A 9,634-nucleotide genomic window follows, 5' to 3' on the forward strand; every position below is an offset into this window, starting at 1 on the left:
GGCCAAAAAGCCATGGCAAAACACTGAGTCTGCAAATGTATGTCACACCAATTTTCATACTAGCTACTCAGCACAGAGAAAGCAGAGGTAATACTCAGTCACTTAATTTCTCCTCCAGCCCGGGAGAATGTCTCTATTATGCTGCTTTTCTGTCCCTGACTCCCATGAAAACTTCAAATATATGTTCTGTATCAGAATACCTTTCTCCTTTTGCCTTATTTATAACAGAAAGCTCCCAGCACTTGGGGGCCCTGCAGAAAAACACCCCTTACTACTGCTTTGTGTTTCCAAGGGGCTGCACATAGGGAGGGGCGCACCTCCAACCAGTGCATATAATGACAGACAAGGACTTCCTGACAGGTTTGTTCATTTTCCTCATACCAGATCAGTCACTCATTCTGGGACTCCAGCCAGGCTAATTTCTATTTTCTCCACCACGCACGTGCCTGCTGCACTTTACCCATCACCCCAACCAGCCACTGACTGTGATCCGAGCTTACCCCGACTGCAGACTGGGATAGGGGGATCCCAGTTGCCATCCTGCTGGCACTGGATCTCGTGGCTGCCGTTCAGGATATAGTCAGCATTGCATTCAAAACTCACGCTGTGCCCAGCTGTATACCTAGCACCACGTCCATCCACTTCCCTTCCATTCGGGATCTCTGGGGTTGTGCACATGACCGCTGCAAATGAAACTGCGTGAAACATGGGCTGGGGCACAAGGGGCAGCCTGCGTGGCAAAGGGTGGTTCCCAATCAAACTCTGGCCCCTCAGCCCCACCCTGGCTGCCTGCTGTGTCCAGTGGGTTGTGTTGTGTTTGTCTTCCAGAGCCCAAGGAACTGAATACAGTTCCTCCTACAAGCCCACCTCTCCCACCCTGCTGAAAAGATGCTGCACTTGTGAGCAGCAGAGACTGGATCACTTCCAGGGGACCCAGCATGAGCCACACCAGCAGAGAGATGTAGGTTTTTGCAAGCGGCACCCGCACCAACAGGAGTTGCTGGCACAGCTGGGGTAGGAACCCCCTGCCAAAGGCAAGGCCTCAGGCTCACACCCAAAGAGTGACCAGAACTGGGTGGAAACAGTTTTCCCAACTCCATGAAACACTGGCATTTCAAAATGTTTTGCTTTCCACAACCACGTCAACCTGCTCCTGGAGCAGAACGAGCACAACCAGGGAAACTGCATCCTGGCCTTGGAAGCCTGACTGTCTAAGCTGCAGTGCTGGTGCAGTTTCTCTGGCATTACCAGAGAAAAGCAGTTTGTCCAAAAAAAGCCTCACTAGTCGTGACCTACTTACGCTCACAAATGGGTTCTGTGCCACTCCACGCAACATCCATGTCGGAAATCTCACAGCGCCTCTGAGCCTCCCCAATCAGTCTGTACCTACAGTTAAAAGGAGGGTTATGAGCTGGAGTCAGCTCATCCAGTTTAACTCCTAACTTCTCAGGCACGGGAGGTGGCCAACAGCATGCCTGACTTTGGATCTATAAGTCTAAGGGACAAAGTTTGTTGCCAGCGCAAACCAACCGGTTGTGGTCAGGCATCCTGCAGTTGTCCAATGCATTGGTATTTTTTGAGCCTGTGAACCCAAGGATTACCCTGCTCACTTGGAGCCTCGCCGCAGAGCCTGGTGAGGGTCGTCCGATCACTCGGCGGGCCAAAATGATGCTGAGCTTTGAACAATTGCCGAGAAAGGTGAGGAAACAGCTTTAAAAGTCCCACAGCTCTGAACAAAGAGAAGCAGTCAGCTCACACACCCTCAAACTCACCCTTCCTCGCAGCTGTAGTTCACTGTGGACCCAATCAGGAGATCTGTTAGGACAACAGTGCCATTCTCTGGTTCTTCTGGATAACTGCATGACTTCCCTGGCAGGGCAGAAGGCTAGTATGAGGTTTCTGCCGTGGTACACCACAGCACGCTAAGTGACACATCTCTCTGAAAAATCTGCAACAGTTCAAACCACCCACAAAGAGGAGGCTTTGAAAGGCAGAGAAAATGCCAAGGTATGTGACAAGTAAAGCCATGTATTGACAGTTACAGAGAGAAAAACGTCTCTCTCTTTTGCCGCATGGACAAAACCTGGTGCCTTGAAGACCCTTTCCTAACAACTGACACTGGGGTGACAGCTATCCACTGGACCTTTAGCACTTCTGACCACAACCATTTTTCTTAAAGTAGGTAAGGGGGTGGGAAGGGGTATTTCTGGGTGTGTGGCAAGTGTACATCACAGTCGTCCCAACGGGAAAGCCATTCTGAGTTTTAGACTTGTTCCTTAGCTCAGCAAAGCTTAACCTCGGAGGGACACCACGGCCACCTAGCCAGAAAGAAAACACACACAAGATATTAGAACCATTTCTACTATGCTGACATGCGACTTGAGAGCATCTCAGGTGCAAGGTATGTACCATAGACTGCCACAAAGACAGGACCAGTCTGCCTCAAAAATATTCTAGCAGCGAAAGCTCACATACACACCACACACACAAATATGCACACAGACAAAAAACCACCCACCAGCCCTTACAACCGTTGCCTCTTCTTGTAACATCCAGCTTTGGATATGTCGGCTTCCAGGAAGATCAACCAAGCTACTGCTCAGTAATACTGCAAGCTAACTGTGGGGTGATGTACTTTGATCATCGCAGACATCAAGAAGAGTTAGCGACTCAAGAGGTTTCAGGATGTGGATCTGATTCATTGTAATAATACTTTCTGTATACAGGGAACATTTATTCAATGATACCAACGTGGCCTGTGCTCAGGACATACTTATCTCTGATCCTGTGGGTTGGGGTAGGACATGACTGGGCCACCTAGCTGATGGTAGAGCTGGGATCAGAAAGCAGTTACTGATGAAAACCTGTTGCTTAACAGTGCATCTTTTAGTTCATCCCTAGCAAGGTGCCCCGCCCCGGGATTTTTCAGCCGACAGCACACTTTAGTGCAACTTCCTGTTTTGTTTCGTTATTTACCGTTTCAGTAGCTATTTTTACCCATGACGACGTTGCATTTCTAATAACAGCAAGTTCCCACGTTAACACCTTTACTTAATTTGCTGCAAGAACTGTGCGCCAGTATGACCTAAACATTTACGGAGACTTTAAAAAACAGACTGCACCACCCCAGGGTACAACCAGCAGTGTCCGATTCTTTACAGACTGAATTCACAGCTGGGACACGTGGCGCTGGTGGACTTGCCAGAACGCTCGCCAAGAACGAGTTGTGCGGCCTCAGCTAAGCAAACCGACTGATGAGAAACGCACCTTTGCACTGCGGGATGGGCAGGCTCCACGTTCCAGACTCTGTACAAGAAATAGATGCCTCTCCAGTCACGGTATAGCCAGGGTCACAGCTGTAACTTGCAGACATCCCAGGGGTGAAGACTGCTGACGCCTGGCTGCTGAGCTTCCCATTACTGATACTTGGAGGAAGGGGACACCGCAGCACTGAAGGGAGCAAAGAAGGTCGTAAGTGAAGAGAAAAGCCACATGCCACACGAAATTTCATGGCCAATATTCCCCTCTGTCCCATTCACATTGCACAGTTTGCATTCACCACACAAAGTCCAGACCTTCAGGACCATCTCATGCCTTGCTATGTCTTCCCCACTGATTCCTGCTAGCATCTGGCCCAAGGGAGTGGTTTTGATTTTTACAATGCAGTGCTAAGAGCCTTTTCCTTGTGGCTCTAGGAACAGAGCCCAAACGCACCTTCGCAGTGAGGGAGTGGGAGGCTCCAGGCTCCAGATGCCATGCAGGAAATCCACCGCTCTCCCACCAGGGAGTAGCCCGGCTCACAGCTGTAATTCACAGACACTCCTGGGGGGAAAATTTCCACATCCTGGCTGCTGTGCTTGGCGTGAGTGATATTTGGTGGCAGGGGGCACTGAGGCACTAGAAAGAGGGGAGAGTGCAGTCAGCAAAAAGGATCTTGGACCAGGCATTTCTTACTCCCCACTGGCATGCACAGAACGGAGCCAACTGCCCCTCCAATGACAACTACATTTCCCACCAGGGTAAAGCTCCCAGCCTACATTCCCTCCATGCCACTCACCTGACCTAAACATCTATGGAGAGCAATGCTGCAGCTCTGCCACCCTCCTACATGCTCCCCACCATCATCTTCAAGGGCTGAGAATGCCAGTACTGGGCCATTACTTTAATTAAGGAGTGAAGTTAACCCCTGCGCAGAGCATTGCGTCTCTGGCGGGGGGCAGGGGGGAGGAGGGGGGTCTATCTGAGAGCTGAATACCCGAGGAGCCACAGAGATGAGAACCAGAAAAGTCACCAAGGAACGCAGAGATGAGCTATTAAAGTTTCCGATCTGAAGAATGGTCTGAGGATCCTGTTGGCCATTGTCCAGACACACACTGCTCAGTCCATGGCAAGTGGCCCTGACCACGCATCCAACACTCAGGTGCACTCACCTCTTTTGCAGATGGGGACTGGAGGGTCCCATGTCCCATCGTTCTGGCACCGAGACTCACGAGTGCCATTCACAGCATAACCCAGATCACACTCTACTGTCACCGTGTCTCTGGGGTTGTAGACAGGCTTTAATCCAGAGATTCTTCCACTGGGAACATTTGGGGTTCCACAGACAACTGCAGACCAGGGAAATGCAATTAGGGTCTCACAGGAACCTTATTCTCATCACTAGTTATCTGACAAATGCACCTGTCATCTTTTTTCCCCTATCTTTAGAATGGCAATGTTGTGAGGACTGTCTTTTTCTTGTCTGTTTGTATCATGTCCCTCACAGGAGGCCTCTAATCCATTGTAGGGGCTCCCAGGCACTCTCACCACAAGGCCATACCTCCTCTGGACCTGAAAATCTTGTTAGCAGATAAAAAAAAGACACTGTCTTTGCACTATAGCTTCAATCATAGGTGACCGGTAGGGGGTGCACGGGGGTGCACGTGCCGCCCCCCGACAGCTGACACTGATGCTGTCGGTAGGGCTGGTGCCCTCTCTGACAGGGCTGCTGCTGTTGGTGACTTCTGCAGGTGCCCCCACAGATTCAGGAGGCACCAGTCACTCATGACTTCAATCAAATCAGGACAGCGAGGCTTCCAATCCAAAGGTCGTCATTAGAAGTTTTTGTAGCAGCAGCAGCAGCAGTGTGACCAGACAGAAAATACTGGGTGACTGCTGAACTACTGCAAGAGTAAGGGTTATAGCAATGCCTTGAAGGTGGTGCATGTGTTTGCCCGGGGAACCATTTCCCTTTTAGCATCTTTGGTTTCATTCATTTCTGTTTGTTATTGTACCCAATTCTTGCATACAAAATCTTTCCAAATCACCACTGCAAGCTGGGTGCTACCTGCAAGATGAAGGCAGCCACTTTCTCAGCGCTAAATATTTCCCATTGTCCTGACCAGCCAAACCGTGCTTCATACATACCCCGACTGCAGGCTGGGATGGCGGGGTCCCAGGCCCCATCCTCCCCACACTGGATCTCACGGCTGCCATTCAGGCTGTAGCCAGCACTGCATTCAAACTGCACCCGGTCCCCGGGTTTATACATGGGGCCACGTTCATCCAGTTTCCTTCCATCATGGATCTCTGGGTTTGTGCATGTGATGGCTGGAAATGAAATATGTAAAGGGTGGGGTGGGGGAGAATGGCAGCCTTCTTGGCAAGCAGTGCGTCTGCCTCCAAGCCTGGTCCTGCTGTCCCACCCTGGCTGGCTGCTAGCATCTGCTGCCCGCTAAGCCACCTCTTATGGTGTCAATGCTCTCATTGCCTCAAGCACTTTGGGGCCAATGCAAGAGGGCTTTAGTCCCTAATGACAAAATGAACTGGGGGATGATTAAGCTCCCTAAGATCACTTCTGTCCTAAGAGCCTCCTCCTTGTGGCTCTAGGGTCCAAACCAAACGCACCTTCGCAATGAGGGAGCGGGAGGCTCCAGGCTCCAGATGCCGTGCAGGAAATCCATCCCTCTCCCACCAGGGAGTAGCCCGGCTCACAGCTGTAGTTCACAGACATCCCTGGGGGGAATGTTTCCACCTCTTGGCTGCTGTGCTTGGCATGAGTGATTTTTGGTGGCAGGGGGCACTGTGGCACTGCAGGGAGGGAAGAGGGCACAGTCTAAAGAAAGAGCTTGGATAAGGCATCTGTAAGTGGGAAATGACCCCAGAGCCCGAAGCCGAGAGGGGAAAAATCAGCTGCGTGACAGAGACGAGCTATTTCTGTTTCGGATCTTAGAAACGGTCCCAAGATATTTTGGCCACTGTGCTCACACACACTGATCCTCACAGGGCGTCCACAGCTGACCGTGCCTTGAGCACTCGGACACGCTTACCCTTCTCACAGGTGAGAACCTGAGGATCCCATGTGCCGTCATCCTGGCACCGAGACCCACGGGTGCTGTTCACAGTGTAACCTGGATCACATTCCACTGTCACGGTGTCTCTGGGGTTGTAGACGGGCTTTAATTCAAGGATTCGTCCATTCTGCACTTCAGGTTTTCTGCACACAATGGCTAAAAGGAACAACAGTGCTGTTAGGATCTCGCAGTTATCAGTTTCCCTGTTGAGTCGTCCTGGGGGGATTTTCCTCTCGGTATTTAGAATGGCTGCTCATTGGGCTGACTTTTGGCTGAGTGTTTGTATGGCACCTACCACAGAGGGCCTCAGATCTATTCCCAGTCTTTAGAGCCTTAACATAATACGCCTACAAATCTTTTGCATGTGAATGTGTTATTTGTGTACAAAGCCACACTGGTATAGAAACATTACTTCAGTCAAACCAGTGAATCGGGCCTTCCAAACATGGGAAAGTTGTGTCTCAGAAGAAGCAGTAACACCTATAGTAGAAGTAGTAATGCTACCATGTGGGAAACCCTCAGTGCAAACTAAACTGTCGTAAGAGCAATGCTTATAACAAAGCCCTTGCAGATGGCATGCATCTACCTACCGAGGCACACAATTTGACTTCATTGTTTTAGTCATGTATTTCTACTCAAGAACACAAGCCTCAGTATTTATATATCACAACTCCAATCAAACACTGCCTGCAAGGGACAGGGAGGCATGTCCTCAGCTGTCACAAGAGCATGGAAGTCCAGCAAGGCAGACAGAGCTCCCTGTGGCCCCGGAGAGCAGGGCTCTGTGCGTCTCGCTGGATGGCTCAGTCCCAAGCTCTGAATTTGGCTGTGTTACCAGTTGCCACCCCACAGTTTCCTACCCTCAATTTACGTCCTGCTCTGTGACCGATACTGTGATAGGCAAAAGGAAGAAGTCAACAGGAAATACATGTACCTGCACACAGTGGAAAAGGCAGGCTCCAATTCCCAGACTCTGTGCAATGGATGGAGGCCTCTCCAACAAGGGAGTAGCCAGGATCACAGCTGTAGTTGACAGACATCCCACTGGGGAAGGCTTCCAGGGCCTGGGCGCTGTGCTTCCCATTGGCGATGGCTGGAGGTGGAGAGCATGGCAGCTCTAACAGAGGGGAGAAGGGAAGGAGGATTTCCAGTGTAATTCATATACTGGCTACATCTGGTACAAAACTGGAGGAGTGACTATAGCTGATGTAGCAAGATCCAACTGAAACTAGACCTAGTGAGCTCATGCAAACATGTCATGCAGGCTTCCACACCATCTGCACCAGCCCTTGGGAGACCACGGACAAGCTCAGCAGCTGTGTCTGCCTGATACGGTAAAGCTGCTCCTGCTCAGTGTAGTATGGTCAAACAAGTGCAAGTGCTACAGGTGCATTTGTCATGGCAGCAGCTGCAGAGACAACATTACACCGCTAAAAACCACGCTTTGAATATACAAGAGACAGAGACAACAGGCAGTGTCAGCCCTTCACTCAGCACACAAAGGAGCTGGGCCTGTGATGTTAGTGCTCTGACACTCCCTTAAAAAGCTCAAATATCTTATCCTAGAAGCAAAATAAAGTTTCCCTGACATTTTTGTGAGCACATCCAGCCATAGGACACTCTGCAGATGGTGGGAGCAGAGCTCTGCATGCCAGAGGGGCAGGGCAGAGTAGGGGTTCACTTTTCACAGCAAGGAGCAGAGAGAAATGAAGCTGCACAGATCAGTAGAAATGTTTCTCCACCTTCCCACATGAAGTTGAACACAGGATTTGAGACTGTGTATTTCTCCCCCAGCCAGGACACGGCCCTGCTGGATATTACCTCCCATGCTGACCAGTCACTGACCACTATTCGAGCTTACCCCGATTGCAGGCTGGGAGGGGGGGATCCCAGGCACCATCCTCCCCACACCAGATCTCATGGCTGCCATTCAGGCTGTAGCCAGCACTGCATTCAAACTGCACACGGTCCCCAGGTCTGTACACAAGGCCATGACCAGCTAGTTTCCTTCCATTCGGGATTTCTGGGTTTGTGCAGAAGACCACTGAAAATGAAGCATGAGAAATAGAAGCTAGGGCAGAAGAGGCAGTCCCCTCATCCCATTCACTGATTCATGAATGGCTATAAAGAGATTGAGGGCATAGCTCCTCCTTACTCTCCCCCTCCAACCCATTTTCCATCAACTTCTCCATGTCCCACTGATAACCAACAGTCACTAATTAAGGAGGGAGGCTAACCAGGCAGCAAGGCTGGCCAGGCTTCACTTCTGCAGTGCTCTTTTTGAAATTGTTACTGAAATGAGGACAGGAATCTGCCAAGTGATATGGAGTACAGCCAGTCCTTACCCCTTAAACAGACCAGGACTGGAGGGTCCCACGTGCCGTCCTCCTGGCACCGAGACTCGAGAGTGCCGTTCACGGCGTAACCTGCATCACATTCCACTGTCACGGTGTCCCTGGGGTTGTGGACAGGTTTGGTACCAGTTGCTTTTCCATTCTGGACTTTCAGAGATCCACAGGTAACTGCAGACCAGGGAAGTGTCATTAAAGCCTTCGGTTACCTCATCCTCATCACCAGTTCCCTGTTGAATCTACCTGGTTCTGATCCTCCTCTATATTTGGCATGGAAACTTACCCCAGGCCAAACAGCATGACAAGGAGCAGCTGCCATAATGGTGCTGATGCCACCATATGGCAAATTCTAAATGGAAACTGAAGCAATGGAGAAGAGAGGTCGTGCCAGTGCCCAAAAGGTGCTGCAAGTATTTCCCTATAGACTCTTTTCCCTTGCAGCAACCTCAGTTTCCCTCTCTTCATTTGTGTATTTTTAGCAAGTTCCTGCATCTCCACACCTAGCCATGTCAACCTGAGCATTACTCACTGAGGACAGCCAGGTCCTCCATTATCAGATATTACCCCTCAGTCTGATCTGCCCCCAACCCCGCTCCAGCATTCAAGCTTACCCTGACTGCAGACTGGGACAGGGGGATGCCAGGCCCCATCCTCCCCACACACGATCTCACAGCTGCCATTCAGGCTGTAGCCAGCACTGCATTCCAACCTCACGCTGTCCCCAAGGCTGTAGGTGGCGGTCCAGCCATCGAGGTTTCTTCCATTCAGGATCTCTGGGTTCGGGCAGGTGACAGCTGGAAATGAAACGTGAAATGTCGGCGGGGGCAGAAGGGGCAGCCCGCTTGGCCAGCGGGTCTCCTGCCTCAGAGTCTGGTCCTCCTGCCCCACGCTGGCTGCCTGCTAGTGTCTGGGCACAGTTGTGACTTTTGATTCTTACAACAGAGTCCCAAG

Source organism: Alligator sinensis, unplaced genomic scaffold (genome assembly GCF_000455745.1).
Source record: "Alligator sinensis unplaced genomic scaffold, ASM45574v1 scaffold1499_1, whole genome shotgun sequence".
NCBI lineage: Eukaryota > Metazoa > Chordata > Crocodylia > Alligatoridae > Alligator > Alligator sinensis.